Below are 16949 nucleotides of genomic sequence, written 5' to 3'. Positions count from 1 at the left end.
TAGTGCCATTATCATCTGTTGGTGTGTTAAGGAGAGCCTTAAGAGTTTCTTTAAACCAGGTCTTTGTAGATGTGACACATAGCTAGGTTGTGGCTTCTCAATCTGTTAATGAGAACTGTCAGACTGTTTATGTCAGTCTGCCTCTGCTACTTTTCGAAGCAGTGTAATGAATGATGCTAAATATGCATTGATAATTGTGTGTGATACATTAATTACCATGGTTAAGCACCTTTCTGCCACGGTGGGAACATTCTCCAGAGGGCAATATGGATTTAAACATTTGAATTGGGAACTAATATGTCATATAACTTGTTTACTCCTCTCTTTATAAGTCTGAAGGGTACATTTAGTGAAAATAAACACATTTTCGAGGTTTTGCAATAACTCATATTTTCAATGGCTTAATCTCTCAACAGCTTGTCATAGGAAACAACTGATAAATAGTAACATCATGCTTAAACATTTTTATTTTAAGTGAGTGCCTGTTTATGTAATGTTTTTCATATACAAATGTATTTAAATATAATAGTTCTTATTTTGCATGTCAAGTTCCACAAGCACACCTGGTGGCTTGTGGAAATAATAACATAAAGAAAATACATGCTTGGAAATAAAACAAAGAGACATTATTACCGAGGATGTAAGTCAGCAGTACTTGCAGTACACTACATACAGCACCTTATGGCTAAGAAAATAATTAACATCACTGGTCAAACGTTTAAAAAATAGATTATTGGGCAGGTAAATCATGTTCTTGCAAACATTAATGTATGAAATATACAAGATATTGTTGCAACACATTTAGGGGGTAATTCATAGAATTCGGCGCACAAGTGGCGCACGCGGCTGGCGTGCAGTGTGCACGTGCGCCAAAACCCATTTTCACGCACAGCGTATTCATGGATTTTAACATCCGTAACCAGCCGTGGCGCAGAGTGGCACAGCGACCCTGCAGCAGCGCCAATTATGCCCCCAACCACGCCCCCTGCGCCAAAAACCTTGCACAAATCCAGTACATGGCGCAAAGGCCAGTGTACCAGCATACAGCCCCCCCAACCACAAAAACGTGTGTAAAACTCCCAGCGCACCCCTCGGAATACACGTACTGCTCTTGCGCTAGTGAAAATGCATGTAAAACTCCCTGCGCACCCCTCAGAATACATGTACCCCTCCTGCACTTGCGAAATTGCGTGTAAAACACCCTGCGCACCCCTCAGAATACACGTACCCCTCTCACACTTGCGAAATAGTGTGTAAAACACCCTGTGCATACCTCAGAATACATGTACCCATCTTGCACTTGCAAAATCGCGTGTAAAACTACACCCTGTGGTGTGGGCAGCTAGTGGGGCATGCACTGGGGTGATGGGCTGCCTGAGGGGAATGTTGAGGGTGGATGGGGGTGCATGTGTGTAATCCTGGGGTGCGCGCGGAGTTCCACACGCGATTTCGCTGGCTGAGCGGGTTACGTGTATACTGAGGGGTGCGCGGGGAGTTCCACACGCGATTTCACTGGCTGCGCGTGGTACGTGTATTCTGATGGGTGCGCGTGGAGTTTCGCATGCGATTTCGCTTGGAGAGCGCGGTACGTGTATTCTGAGGGGTGCGCAGGAGTTCCACACATAATTTTTCTGGCTGAGCGGGGTATGTGTATTCTGAGGGGTGCGCGGGGAGTTTCACACGCGATTTCGCTTGGAGATCGGGGTGCGTGTATTCTGAGGGGTGTGCGTGGAGTTTCACATGTGATTTCGCTTGGAGATTGGGATATGTGTATTCTGAGGGGTGCGCGTGGAGTTTCACATGCGATTTTGCTTGGAGAGCGGGGTACGTGTATTCTGAGGGGTGCGCGGGGTGTTCCACATGCAATTTCGCTGGCTGAGCAGGGTAGGTGTATTCTGAGGGGTGCGTGGGGAGTTTCACACGCGATTACGCTTGGAGATCGGGGTACATGTATTCTGAGGGTTGCGCATGGAGTTTCACATGCGATTTTGGTTGGAGAGCGGGGTACGTGTATTCTGAGGGGTGCGCAAGTAGTATCACACGCAAATTGGCAGTGTGGGTCCTCCCAGATGTGCCCTCTACCCCCTCCCCAGGCCCTGCAGGCAGGCCACAGAACAGGGGACTACCCTGAACCCCTGGCAATGTCCCGAAGGCAGCCCATACACCCTGGCCATGACCCCCAGGAAGCCCCTCCACCCTGGGCATGCCCCCCAGCCAGCCCACATGTCACCATGCACTAGTGAGCACGGACACATGTCCCCCTGCACTTCCACCCACCCAGCATTGACGGGCACCTCTCAGCAGGCCCCGACTCATGTCCTCCTGCACCCCCACCCACCCAGTATTGACGGGCACCTGCCAGCAGGCCCCGACTCATGTCCCCCTGCACCCCCACCCACCCAGCATTGACAAGCACCTGCCAGCAGGCCCCGACTCATGTCCTCCTGCACCCCCACCCACCCAGCATTGACGGGCACCTACCAGAAGGCCCGACTCATGTCCTCCTGCACCCCCACCCACCCAGCATTGACGGGCACCTGCCAGCAGGCCCGACTCATGTCCTCCTGCACCCCAACCCACCCAGCATTGATGAGCAGGCCCTGACTCATGTCCTCCTGCACTCCCACCCACCCAGCATTGATGGGCACCTGCCAGCAGGACTGACTCATGTCCTCCTGCACCACCACCCACCCAGCATTGACAGGCACCTGCCAGCAGGCCCCGACTCATGTCCTCCTGCACCCCCACCCACCCAGCATTGATGGGCACCTGTCAGCATGCCCCGACTCATGTCCCTGTGCACCCCCACCCACCCAGCATTGACGGGCACATGCCAGCAGGCCCCGATTCATGTCCCCCTGCACCCCCACCCACCCAGCATTGACGGTCACCTGCCAACAGGCCCCGACTCATGTCCCCCTGCACCCCCACCCACCTAGCATTGACGGGCACCTGCCAGCAGGCCCCGACTCATGTACCCCTGCACCCCCACTCAGCCAGCATTGACGGGCACCTGCCAGCAGGCCCCGACTCATGTCCCCCTGCACCCCCAACCACCTAGCATTGACGGGCACCTGTCAGCAGGCCCCGACTCATGTTCCCCTGCACCCCCACCCACCCAGCATTGACGGGCAGGCCCCGACTCATGTCCCCCTGCACCCCCACCCACCCAGCATTGACGGGCACCTGCCAGCAGGCCCGACTCATGTCCTCCTGCACCCCCACCCACCCAGCATTGACGGGCACCTGCCAGCAGGCCCGCCTCATGTCCTCCTGCACCCCCACCCACCCAGCATTGACGAGCAGGCCCCGACTCATGTCCCCCTGCACCCCCACCGCCCAGCATTGACATGCACCTGCCAGCAGGCCCCGACTCATGTCCCCCTGAACTCCCACCCACCCAGCATTGACGGGATCTTGCCAGCAGGCCCCGACTCATGTCCTCCTGCACCCCCACCCACCCAGCATTGATGGGCACCTGCCAGCATGTCCCGACTCATGTCCCCCTGAACCCCCACCCATCCAGCATTGACGGGGACCTGCCAGCAGGCCCCAACTCATGTCCCCCTGCACCCCCACCCACCTAGCATTGACGGGCACCTGCAAGCAGGCCCCGACTCATGTCCCCCTGCACCCCCACCCACCCAGCATTGATGGCAGGCCCCGACTCATGTCCCCCTGCACCCCCACCCACCCAGCATTGACGGGCACCAGCCAGCAGGCCCCGACTCATGTCCTCCTGCACTCCCACTCACCCAGCATTGATGGGCACCTGTCAGCAGGCCCGACTCATGTCCTCCTGCACCACCACCCACCCAGCATTGACGGGCACCTGCCAGCAGGCCCCGACTCATGTCCTCCTGCACCCCCATGCACCCAGCATTGATGGGCCCCTGCCAGCATGCCCCGACTCATGTCCCCCTGCACCCCCACCCACCTAGCATTGACGGGCACCTGCCAGCAGGCCCCGACTCATGTACCCCTGCACCCCCACCCAGCCAGCATTGACGGGCACCTGCCAGCAGGCCCCGACTCATGTCCACCTGCACCCCCACCCACCTAGCATTGACGGACACCTGCCAGCAGGCCCCGACTCATGTCCCCCTGCACCCCCACCCACCCAGCATTGACGGGCAGGCCCCGACTCATGTCCCCCTGCACCCCCACCCACCCAGCATTGACGGGCACCTGCCAGCAGGCCCGACTCATGTCCTCCTGCACCCCCACCCACCCAGCATTGACGGGCACCTGCCAGCAGGCCCGACTCATGTCCTCCTGCACCCCCACCCACCCAGCATTGACGAGCAGGCCCCGACTCATGTCCCCCTGCACCCCCACCCACCCAGCATGGACGGGCACCTGCCAGCAGGCCCCGACTCATGTCCTCCTGCACTCCCACCCACCCAGCATTGATGGGCACCTGCCAGCAATCCCGACTCATGTCCTCCTGCACCCCCACCCACCCAGCATTGATGGGCACCTGCCAGCATGTCCCGACTCATGTCCCCCTGCACCCCCACCCACCCAGCATTGACGGGCACCTGCCAGCAGGCCCTGCTCATGTCCCCCTGCACCCCCACCCACCTAGCATTGACGGGCACCTGCCAGCAGGCCCCGACTCATGTCCCCCTGCACCCCCACCCACCCAGCATTGATGGGCAGGCCCCGACTCATGTCCCCCTGCACCCCCACCCAGCATTGACGGGCACCTGCCAGCAGGCCCCGACTCATGTCCTCCTGCACTCCCACTCACCCAGCATTGATGGGCACCTGCCAGCAAGCCCGACTCATGTCCTCCTGCACCACCACCCACCCAGAATTAACAGGCACCTGCCAGCAGGCCCCGACTCATTTCCCCCTGCACCCCCACCCACCCAGCATTGACGGGCACCTGCCAGCAGGCCCCGATTCATGTCCCCCTGCACCCCCACCCACCCAGCATTGACGGGCACCTGCCAGCAGGCCCCGATTCATGTCCCCCTGCACCCCCACCCACCCAGAATTGACGGGCACCTGCCAGGAGGCCCCGACTCATGTCCCCCTGCACCCCCACCCACCCAGCATTGACGGGCACCTGCTAGCAGAGCCCGACTCATGTACCCTTGCACCCCCACCCAGCCAGCATTGATGGGCACCTGCCAGCAGGCCCCGACTCATGTCCCCCTGCACCCCCACCCACCTAGAATTGACAGGCACCTGTCAGCAGGCCCCGACTCATGTCCCCCTGCACCCCCACCCACCCAGCATTGACGGGCAGGCCCTGACTCATGTCCCCCTGCACCCCCACCCACCCAGCATTGACGGGCACCTGCCAGCAGGCCCGACTCATGTCCTCCTGCACCCCCACCCACCCAGCATTGACGGGAACCTGCCAGCAGGCCCAACTCATGTCCTCCTGCACCCCCACCCACCCAGCATTGACGAGCAGCCCCTGACTCATGTCCCCCTGCACCCCCACCCACCCAGCATTGACATGCACCTGCCAGCAGGCCCCGACTCATGTCCTCCTGCACTCCCACCCACCCAGCATTGACGGGCACCTGCCAGCAGGTTCGACTCATGTCCTGCCAGCAGGTTCGACTCATGTCCTGCCAGCAGGTTCGACTCATGTCCTCCTGCACCACCACCCACCCAGCATTGATGGGCACCTGCCAGCAGGCCCCGACTCATGTCCCCCTGCACCCCCACCCACCTAGCATTGACAGGCACCTGCCAGCAGGCCCCGACTCATGTCCGCCTGCACCCCCACCCACCCAGCATTGACAGGCAGGCCCTGACTCATGTCCCCCTGCACCCCCACCCACCCAGCATTGACGGGCACCTGCCAGCAGGCCCCGACTCATGTCCTCCTGCACTCCCACTCACCCAGCATTGATGGGCACCTGCCAGCAGGCCCGACTCATGTCCTCCTGCACCACCACCCACCCAGCATTGACGGGCACCTGCCAGCAGGCCCCGACTCATGTCCTCCTGCACCCCCACCCACCCAGCATTGATGGGCACCTGCCAGCATGCCCCGACTCATGTCCCCCTGCACCCCCACCCACCCAGCATTGACGGGCACCTACTAGCAGGCCCCGATTCATGTCCCCCTGCAAACCCACCCACCCAGCATTGACGGGCACCTGCTAGCAGGCCCCGATTCATGTCCCCCTGCACCTCCACCCACCCAGCATTGACGGGCACCTGCCGGCAGGCCCTGATTCATGTCCCCCTGCACCCCCACCCACCCAGCATTGACCGGCACCTGCCAGGAGGCCCCGACTCATGTCCCCCTGCACCCCCACCCACCTAGCATTGACGGGCACCTGCCAGCAGGCCCCGACTCATGTACCCCTGCACCCCCACCCAGCCAGCATTGACGGGCACCTGCCAGCAGGCCCCGACTCATGTCCCCCTGCACCCCCACCCACCTAGCATTGACGGGCACCTGCCAGCAGGCCCTGACTCATGTCCCCCTGCACCCCCACCCACCCAGCATTGATGGGCAGGCCCCGACTCATGTCCCCCTGCACCCCCACCCACCCAGCATTGACGGGCACCTGCCAGCAGGCCCGACTCATGTCCTCCTGCACCCCCACCCACCCAGCATTGACGGGCACCTGCCAGCAGGCCCAACTCATGTCCTCCTGCACCCCCACCCACCCAGCATTGACGAGCAGGCCCTGACTTATGTCCCCCTGCACCCCCACCCACCCAGCATTGACATGCACCTGCCAGCAGGCCCCGACTCATGTCCTCCTGCACTCCCACCCACCCAGCATTGACGGGCACCTGCCAGCAGGTTCGACTCATGTCCTCCTGCTCCACCACCCACCCAGCATTGACGGGCACCTGCCAGCAGGCCCTGACTCATGTCCTCCTGCACCCCCACCCACCCAGCATTGACGGACAGGCCCCGACTCATGTCCCCCTGCACCCCCACCCACCCAGCATTGACGGGCACCTGCCAGCAGGCCCGACTCATGTCCTCCTGCACCCCCACCCACCTAGCATTGACGGGCATCTGCCAGCAGGCCCAACTCATGTCCTCCTGCACCCCCACCCACCCAGCATTGACGAGCAGGCCCTGACTCATGTCCCCCTGCACCCCCACCCACCCAGCATTGACATGCACCTGCCATCAGGCCCCGACTCATGTCCTCCTGCACTTCCACCCACCCAGCATTGACGGGCACCTGCCAGCAGGCCCGACTCATGTCCTCCTGCACCCCCACCCACCCAGCATTGACGGGCACCTGCCAGCAGGCCCAACTCATGTCCTCCTGCACCCCCACCCACCCAGCATTGACGAGCAGGCCCTGACTCATGTCCCCCTGCACCCCCACCCACCCTGCATTGACATGCACCTGCCAGCAGGCCCCGACTCATGTCCTCCTGCACTCCCACCCACCCAGCATTGACGGGCACCTGCCAGCAGGTTCGACTCATGTCCTCCTGCTCCACCACCCACCCAGCATTGACGGGCACCTGCCAGCAGGCCCTGACTCATGTCCTCCTGCACCCCCACCCACCCAGCATTGATGGGCACCTGCCAGCATGTCCCGACTCATGTCCCCCTGCACCCCCACCCACCCAGCATTGACAGGCACCTGCCAGCAGGCCCCAACTCATGTCCCCCTGCACCCCCACCCACCTAGCATTGACAGACACCTGCCAGCAAGCCCCGACTCATGTCCCCCTGAACCCCCACCCACCCAGCATTGACGGGCAGGCCCGACTCATGTCCCCCTGCACCCCCACCCACCCAGCATTGACGGGCACCTGCCAGCAGGCCCCGACTCATGTCCTCCTGCACCCCCACCCACCCAGTATTGATGGGCACCTGCCAGCAGGCCCAGACTCATGTCCTCCTGCAACCCCACCCACCCAGCATTGACTGGCACCTGCCAGGAGGCCCTGACTCATGTCCTCCTGCACCCCCACCCACCCAGCATTGACGGGCACCTGCCAGCATGCCCCGACTCATGTCCTCCTGCACCCCCACCCACCCAGCATTGACGGGCACCTGCCAGCAGGCCCCGACTCATGTCCCCCTGCACCCCCACCCACCCAGCATTGACGGGCATCTGCCAGCAGGCCCCGACTCATGTCCCGCTACACCCCCACCCACCCAGCATTGACGGGCACCTGCCAGCAGGCCCCGACTCATGTCCCCCTGCACCCCCACCCACCCAGCATTGACTGGCAGACCCGACTCATGTCCTCCTGCACCCCCACCCACCCAGCATTGACGGGCACCTGCCAGCAGGCCCTGACTCATGTCCTCCTGCACCCCCACACACCCAGCATTGACAGGCACCTCAGCAGGCCCTGACTCATGTCCTCCTGCACCCCCACCCACCCAGCATTGACGGGCACCTACCAGCAGGCCCTGACACATGTCCCCCCAACACGTCATCAAGATCCACAATCATGGGCCTCATGTCCACCAAGATTCCACTGCACGCCACCCCACTCTAAAGACCAAATCAAGTATTCCATCCACCCCACATAGAAATGCCAATTACATGACACAACCGAAATGTCAAGTATGTACATCAACACATGTCCTTCACACATACACAATGGGTGCCAGTGATTGCGAAAACCCACATTGTGACATGCATGAAACCAATGAGAGAATACCACACATCGAAGTAATAAACCAAAATGTATTATACATAAAACGAAGGTTATGAAATGAAAACATACAAAATTTCAAACAAGAAATGAAATGCAGCATGTCCCAAACAGAAAAAAATGAAGGAAGTCTCAATCCAAAATAATCCAAATAAAATTTTGTCCAAAGTCTCCGGCCACCAAAGCAAATCCAAAGGAAACGAAAATAGAAAAATCCATTGCTCCATGGTGAGAAAAAAATTAAAATTAAGATAAATCCACTGTCCAACTATGTACAACGAAGAAATCCAGGGTCCAGGAGTCCAACAAATGAAATGAAACCTATAAAAAAAGCATACCTAATAAATAACTATATACAAAAAGGTGGGGCATAGTCCAAGCACCCCAAAACAATGCAAAACAAAAATTAAACCTAAAACTACAAACTATATTCAATGGCGGCGGGCAAGTCCTCCGGCTCACTTTTCGATTTCCCAGGCCAAGGCATCATCGAACTCCTGGTCTCAGTCTTGGAGGCGGGCCTGTTCCATGGCCGCAAGGTTTTGCAGGGACGATACCATGTTCACTTCCAACTACCTGCAAATTGCCTCGAGGCACTCGGCCCGCCTCAGCACCCTGTGCATGGAGTTCTCCGCCCTGACCTTTGTGAGCCGTACCTCTTCTGCCCGCCGCCACTCTGCATCTATCCGCTGGGCCAACTGCTGCCACACTGAAGAAACTCCCAATCTAGGGTCCTCCTGCCCTCCGTCCGATGCCTGCTCCTCTGATGTTGTTGGCCCCGAGCCATCATCGCTCCCACCTTGAGCCTGCTGCTGCTGTGCATGTGCCCTGCCTGTTGTTGCCTGCACGTCATCCTCCAGCTGGTGTCCAGTTGTTGGGGTGTCCACCCCTGCTGGACCTCCTACTCCCGACTGTGGCAGGGATGTGTCCTCCACCAGCCTGGCTGCTGGGTCATGGGCAGCTCCACAGGGCACCCAGGTGACACATGGGCAGGAAGATGGCACGGAGGATGACTGGCGCATAGGAGGTTCAGTTGAGGAGGGGGTTGGTAGAAGCTCCAGCACATGGAGGAAACCCAGCACTGGTGACCCCGCCTAGTAGGTTGACGCAGTCTTCGAGACATTCAAAATGACATGCACTGTCCTCACGAGAACCCCACATGTCATCCCGAATATCACCAACATGCAACGCCACCCCACCCAGGACAGACTCAAGCCGGTTACGGATTGCCATGTCCGCAGGGAGAGGAAGGCCAGTTGTTTTGCGGCTATCCTCTCCCTGAAAATGGGTCTGGACGAAGGCATCCCTGCTGGTGGGGGATGATGCAGTCACAGGATCGGGGACAGGATTACACACAGGCACCTCCGCGGTGGCCTGTGCTGCCTCCTGTCCCTGGCCCTGGACTGCACCACTGGCACCAGTGGAATCCCCCCTCCAGGCCCCGTGTGTGTGACTTCCACGGCCTCCTCCTCAACCAAACCCCACACCAACCTGGATGACTCTGTGCCATCTTTCTCCATAGGCCCCTGTGGGGTCTCAGCTGCCCCTTCTGCTGCCGATGAGTCCACCTCTGACCTCCGCTTCTTGGACCTACCCCCGGCAGCTGCGGCCGCGGAGGCAGCACCAGACTCCTCACTCCCTGACGAGATGACAACCTGGGAGGGGAGCTGGGCCTTGCCTCTCCAGCTGGTGGTGGGATCCCTGCCTCTGTGCTCCACAGCACCGTCTCTGCCCTCTTCATCAGTTGACACTGCAGACAGGGAGAGACAGAACACAGGCATCAGGGCTCTGTACAATGGTATGATACACACATTACAGTTACACATGAGTGGCAGTTCCAAAATGCACACTGCCATCACACTCCCCAACCCACATATAATTTGAACACACACACATTCGCAATTTAACAGGAATCGTGCAGCAGGCAGCAGCATCCATACACATACAGCAGCATGCACATCAGCAGGTCAGCCTCACATCACATGCAACATGGGGACTGCCAAACACATGCACACACGTCACCAGACATGAATGCATCTGTACAACTCCACCACCTGTCACAGTGAAATCATTGCCATCCATGTCACATCTGCAAATTACTCCCCTACATGTGGGTGTCACATGCATCCATGGTGTATAACAGTTGCACATTGCGCCAATACACACACATGCACATGTGCATGGTGCAGATACATGCAGGTGGAACCAGCATCCTTGTGTGACACCACAACCATGGCACAGTACATATACCGAAAATCAAACATGTGTGCACCCACCCATGCATTTTGCCAGCATGCATTTCAACACATACGCCATTGATGTGTCTCACACATGACATGACTCACATGCGGCAGGCTCATTTCCCTGTACACACACATTCACACATGGCCCTACAAACACATTTGTCCAACATGCACACTCCTGGCTAACCTCGACATGCACAGTGTCCAATCAGTACGCATGTACACTTACCACTCGACTCCGGAAAGGGACTGCCTCTCAAGGACCTGGATGTGGAGCGCTGGGTGTACATCCAGGACCCTCATCTGGATGTCAGTAAGGTGGACCCGGCACCCCTCAGCTTCTGCTGCCTTCAAGAGGCGCTGGGCCTTGCTGAGGGTCCTGGACCTGAAGTCCTCCCAGCACTTCCGGACGTGTTGAATGTCACGGGCTGCCACCTCCTCCACATTGATGGCAGCCACAATGTCCATCCAGATCCTCTTCCGTCCTTCATTGTTGGTGCGTGAACTTCCAAAGAGGGCATCATACTGCCCCAGGACTTGCTCCACCAGGATATCAACCTCTTTGGCACTGAAGCTGGTAGCCCTCTGCCTCTCTGGCTGGGGGTTGCCAGTGGTGTTCGATGGTGTTTGCCCCGACATGGCAACCCCAGAGGCAGATGTGGGTGGGCAACTGGGTCCTGGGGCTGAGTCACGCACGCTATTTTACCCACTGCGAGTGCCCCTGTGTATCGCGTACCCGTTTTTGAGGTCATAGTAGCCTGAGTGTCCCACACGTACATGTATTTCATGTTCCTGGGTGCCACCGCGTTGTGCGGGAGGTTAATTCCACGCACGTAGGCTACAGGGGTTGTGTGCACGGTTTTACAGCAGTTTTGGGGTGCCTTAGCATTGTGTGACCCGTCACTTAACCACTGGGGTCACATACAGCCTTGCAGGTGCAGGGGTGCTGTTAACATCTTGCATCCCACCCCCTTCACCCCAATTGCCCAGGACAATTGCTGTGTACACCTCCCATTGGCACCACTATATCTGTGCCGGCACTACTCCATCTGTGCCATGGTTGGGAGGCCACGTAAGGTGAGGGGCGCCTCAGCTGGGCATACTCCATGTGGTGGGTGTAGTCAGGGACGTGGCCGGGCTGACCAGGGAGTAGGGGGACTCTAGGGTGTCCAGATTGGCTGCAGAGGGGGAAGAGGCAGGGGTGCGCCAGCTCGGCACAATGTTGTGCCACATGTTGGTGCAGTCATGCCACCACCCCCTGCGGCTCCAGGAGATGCAGTTCTTGCATCTGACACTGGTGCCAATGTGACCCGGCAGTCTGTTTCATCGACTGCCATGGGTCCAAGGGTAGTGGTAGCTGCAGGTACAGCTGTGGACACCACCACCCAGGTTCAGGGTCTGCCAGCGCAGGCTGCGTTGGCACATGAAGAGTCCATGGAAGAATTCCAGGTGGTCAGGAGGCACACCGTAGGTGCACGCAGGGCTTCCCTGACCAAGGCACGTGTGCCTGGCCATCTATGTCATCTGATGCCCCGACCAGCCGGGTGTTGGCAAGTGCAGGGGAAGATGCAGCCGACACGACCATGGTTGTGAGTCTACCAACCAGGACAGTCCCAGTCAATGACCCTGGCACAGCGGATGTTGCTGCGCAGGGTCCATTCTAGGGCACCCAGCAGCCACTGATGCAAGTCAGGGCTTCACTGCATGTTCCACCACCACTCCCTCGGTTCATTCCACCAGCGTCACTGCCCATACTGATATGGGTGGCATTTGCCTGCCAGGGTCTGGACCAGCGTCCAAGAGGAGGAAGGTTGTACCAGCAGTAGAGGCTGGGACCCCAGACTCAGCTACGGCCCCCAGCATGTCGAGGAAGAAGCCTTTCTGCAAGCAGTAACTGGACTTCCTCATGGACTACGTGCGGGAACACAACCATGACATGCTAGTGGGGCCGAATTGTCACTCTACGGCTGCCCATTGGAACACCCACTGGAAGCAAGTTGCGGATGATATGAGTGCATTCGGCCATGAGGTGCACAAGGCGCAAGAGTGCAAAAAGCATTGGAATGACCTCAAACGCAGTGCTAAGGCAAAGCGTGCCTCAAATTACAATATGACTCTGGTGACTGGTGGTGGACCATCACCTGAGGAGGAAGACCTCACTCTGCACAAGGCTCTCATTGCAGAGTTCATACCAAATGAATTGGTCAAAGGAGTGGGAGAGATGCCGGACTTTGATGCCCAGTCCAGTGAGTGTTGATGCCTGTTGGTCGACGACATGTGTGTTTTGCATGTGTGATGTGTTGTGCTTGACTGCCACAGCATCTCTTGTTTACATGGTTCTCATGTGCAAGTAATGGAATGCTTGTATGATACGTGCCCTCTGTGCAGGATAGTGGACATGTAGAGCACACAGGGACTGTCCTCACCACCACACTAGCACCCTAATCACATGCTAGTCACCAGCTGCCCCTAAAGTCCATGTTTCAGCTCTATGGCACTTCTGCATGTAGCCTGGGGTGTGTTTCCTCTCAGCACTGGGACTGTGTCATTGCATGACTGATGTGCATGTGTCCTCTGCATGCATGCGGGTACTCCACATAGGCATGCTTCCTTGCCCCTCCACTGACCCTGTGCCCCAATTTCGTCATTGCAGAGGTGTGCATCGCGTTGGTGTACTGCAATGGCCTGTTCAAGACTCCTGTGTACATGCAAACTTCCACCAGCCAATCTGCCAGACACATGCAGTGGTGTACATCCTTTGCACTGCAAGCAGGTTGTATCACTTGGACTGTGCAGCTGGCAGATGCTCCGCTGGAACATGATTTCACGTTCATGCTCCATGTGTATTCCATGCATCCCCCTATGTGTCCTTGACTGGATGATCATTGTAGTACGTGTCCAGGATGACATACATTTCTTTGATTTTGATAATCCATTCCAAGCCCACTATGGATCAGTCCCACACCACACACATGTTTTGGGTGTCACAGTCTGTGCAGGGCACAGGCTTCACCATGTTTCAGGCCCACTGACTCTGTTCAACTGGTGTAGGGGCTTCTGCACACATGTCTGCACTACTGAGGGGTCATCATATGTTCTGCTTTCTGTCCCATCATCATCTGCTGTGTTGTCAGTTGAGTCAGATGATGCAATTGATGTTAGACAGCACTGTCTGCCAATGCACAGGTGTCTGGTCGCCCTTTCACTGACAAGCAATGCATCGCTGAATTTTCACTTGGGGGGGGGGTTTGCAGCCATGCAACACATTGCATGCACATTGCACGTGATGCCTGGACTTGCCCTTGCACTGCCTTCAAGTCAATTGATACACATCATGATGTGCTTGTTCATGTGGATAGTGGATAACGTACGCATGTTCTGCACTGCATCAAACCACTTCACAGCCATGTTACAACTTTCTGCAAGCCTAGTCCCTGATGCTATGTCAAAGTGACCGGCCATGCATGCAAGTTTCACATTTGTGTGTGACATGTGTGATTCATCTGTTTGCTGTCAGTGTGATGTCTATGTCTTTGTGTGTGTTATCTGCTTCAGACATGTGTACTAATGAGATATTTTTCTACACTTTCCAGATGATGACGCAATGGAGCCAGAGGGTGGTGTTGTCATGCCAGACACAGGTTTGCTATCACACCAGCAACCCGGCACAAGTGGGGTCGTGGGGTGGTAGGCCACGAGAACCCACATGTGTTACAGACCATCTTGTCTGTGGCTGGCAATGAGTCAGGCCCGGACGATCACTCTAACAAACATGTCGAATTGGATGTGCATCGGGTCTATTCGTCTGGGATGAGTGATTCTGATGTGGACGCTCCTCTGTCCGCGACACCAGCGCTGAGGGGCCAGATGGTGGTGGGACCTCCACCTGTGGTGGATCGGGACGCAGGTTCACCCTCCACACCAGTTTCTTATGTGCCTCGGGCATCACATAGACGGGGGGCTGTAGTCCTGCAGCCGCGGGTGGTGCCAACCCAACATGGTCATCAGCGCTGTGGGCACCGCAGGTGTCAAGCCCAGCAACGCGGTGGCCGCGCGCCACCGAGGTATACTGAGTGTGAGCAAGACATGATTGCCAATTCAGAATGCCTGGGGGCAGCAATGGAAAACATCGCTGTGAGCATGGAGTGTGTGGCCCAATCCGTGCTCCCCCCGCTAGACAGGTGCTTCTCCAGAAGCGGGCAGCACAGTCCACGGCCCGCTCGCTCAGGCTGGGCATGGCGGCCTCAGACAGGGCACGCCAGGCTGAAATGTTGTCTTTGCGGCAAGCAATTGTTGCTCACGCACAGGCACACATGGAGGCCCTGAGGGAGGAGTATGCTTCCCTCAGATCCACTCTGGGTGTCCTCCTGATGTCCCAGAGGGAGTGGTCAGAGGAGAGGTTTGTGCAGCTTGAGCGTACCATCTCTGCAGAGCTATATGCTTGCCGGGTGGTGCATCAGTTGTCCAGCCAGGCCACGCAGGAAGAACTCCGTGTTACACGTGCTACCTTGCAAGAGGAAGCATGCGTATCACAAGAGGTTCTGCATGCTGACATACGTGTCATCACTGCACAGAACCAGGCTCACCCATCCGGCAGACTTGCTGCCGACAAGGGGCAAGCTGCGCCTAGGCATGGTCAGCCTCCTGTACCACGTGTACCCTTTCAGGAGGATACTGACTCGGACGATGAGATAACTCCCACACAGGTCGAGCTGTGCAGGCGTTGAGCCCATGGAGGTTTTTCTTTTTCTCAACATCATCGCATGTAGGTGTTGAGCTGCACCCTGTACCTCCCCCTCCTGGGTGCCTTCCCCCGGGTGGTAAGTGGCCATTTTTGATTTTTATATTAGTTTAGTTAGTTAACATTCTATTTGATAGTTAGTTTAAAGTAGGTAAGGTAGGTTTTTCATACCTATAGTTAATATAGTTTAAAATTGCTTGTCTATTGTGCTTTCATGTGACAGTGTGGTGCTTTGTGGCTTTTGAAAGCATCCACTGTCTGTTCCAGCTGGGCCCTTCAAGTTTGTCTCATTTATGTGTTTCCAGCTTGGGGTCCTGACTCACATAAGCCACTCCTGCTTCCCTTATCCATGGGCTTGCAAGGATGGTTCGGTTTTACAGTCTATTTCACAAGGGCTTTGGACTGTCATATCTGTGGCTTGTCTGCTGCTGTACTACTTGTGTTAACACCCCTAGTGGGGATTGTAGGGGTCTTATCGACCGCATTTCTGCATTATAGATGGGTGGTTTCATGATTCATGTGTCCATTGATTGCTATACATTGTGTTGTATGTTTATTTTGTTTCATGTAGATGTGCTTGATGCACTTCATGCTGTAGACAGTGGGCGCCACACTTTGCCTTTCAAAGTCACACTGATGGTGGATGGAATAGTGATGCACGTCTCTGACATGGTGTAAGAGGATTCAATTCAACACTACAGCTAAGTCAACGCCTAGTCTATAATACTGAATGAAAACCCTTATTGATATATCTTTATGTCCAGTTCATGCGTTCTGGATGACTACCCCTATATAACACCCCTCTCTTGGAATCCCCCTGACCCCACTGAGCCAAGAAGTAGTTCTGTTTTGCAAGTTAAAAGGTTTATTTGATAATTTAAACAAGAGATGTATATATCACACCTTATAATAAATTAATAATTGAATAGCACACTTAATCTGATATGATAAAGATTAACAACGGAGAATCTGGCACTAACGCACTTCTCTATAATCAATAAGGAGTTGACATGAAATGGATAAGGTAGCACACAGGTGAATAGGAACAAAAGAAGAAGGTGGTACAAAATGCTTTATAGAGTTCAAATGGATGCAAGGTTGAATGAATGAAATGCAGTATAGAAATACTCAATATGATTTCAACAAAACAATGTAATCACTTTTCTCTGGCAATCCCCTCCCCCCCTTGATGCAAGGCAAGGAAATGGAAGGAAAACACACAGTTCTCAGAAATGCAATCAAATGTGATTCAGTTCACCCCAGCAAGCTTAGACTACAGAAGTTTGAAAACACAGGCCCAAATTGCTTTGATATGTGCTGGCAATGAATTAAAAAATATGCTA

The sequence above is a fragment of the Ambystoma mexicanum genome, chromosome 5p (assembly GCF_040938575.1).
Source record: "Ambystoma mexicanum isolate Mex_15411 chromosome 5p, UKY_AmexF1_1, whole genome shotgun sequence".
Taxonomy (NCBI): domain Eukaryota; kingdom Metazoa; phylum Chordata; class Amphibia; order Caudata; family Ambystomatidae; genus Ambystoma; species Ambystoma mexicanum.
The sequence above is the reverse complement of the archived record's forward strand: the minus strand, read 5'-3'. Positions refer to the sequence as shown.